We start from the raw sequence: 335 nt of genomic DNA, 5'->3' as shown, positions 1-335 counted from the left end.
GCTTTGGGGTGACTGTGCTTTGGGGTCACAGTGTTGGGGTGATGGTGCTTTGGGGTGACTGTGCTCTGAGGTTGGGTGGTTTGGGCTGAAGGTGGTTTGGGGACACGGTGTTTTGGGGTGACGGTGGCTTGAGGTGACTGTGCTTTGAGTTTTGGTGTTCGGGGTGGATGGTGCTTTGGGGTGACAGTTTTTTGGGGTGGCAGCGCTTTGGGGTGATGGTGCTTTGGGGTAACTCTGTTTTGAGGTGATGGTATTTTGGGAGTGACAGTGTTTTGGGGTGATGGTGGTTTGGGGGGATGGTGTTTGGGGGGATGGTGTTTGGGGGGATGGTGTTT

General features: G+C 54.6%; 1 protein-coding gene across 2 annotated transcripts in view; it reads left to right on the top strand.

Annotated features, from left to right (window-relative positions):
• The window catches only part of AHCYL2 (adenosylhomocysteinase like 2), a 30,374-nt gene that overhangs the window by 24,289 nt on the left and 5,750 nt on the right, over window positions 1-335 (top strand). The window lies entirely within an intron of this gene.

The sequence above is a fragment of the Corapipo altera genome, unplaced genomic scaffold (assembly GCF_003945725.1).
Source record: "Corapipo altera isolate COAL_440 unplaced genomic scaffold, ASM394572v1 129, whole genome shotgun sequence".
NCBI classification, from domain to species: Eukaryota; Metazoa; Chordata; class Aves; order Passeriformes; family Pipridae; genus Corapipo; species Corapipo altera.
The sequence above is the reverse complement of the archived record's forward strand: the minus strand, read 5'-3'. Positions and strand labels throughout refer to the sequence as shown.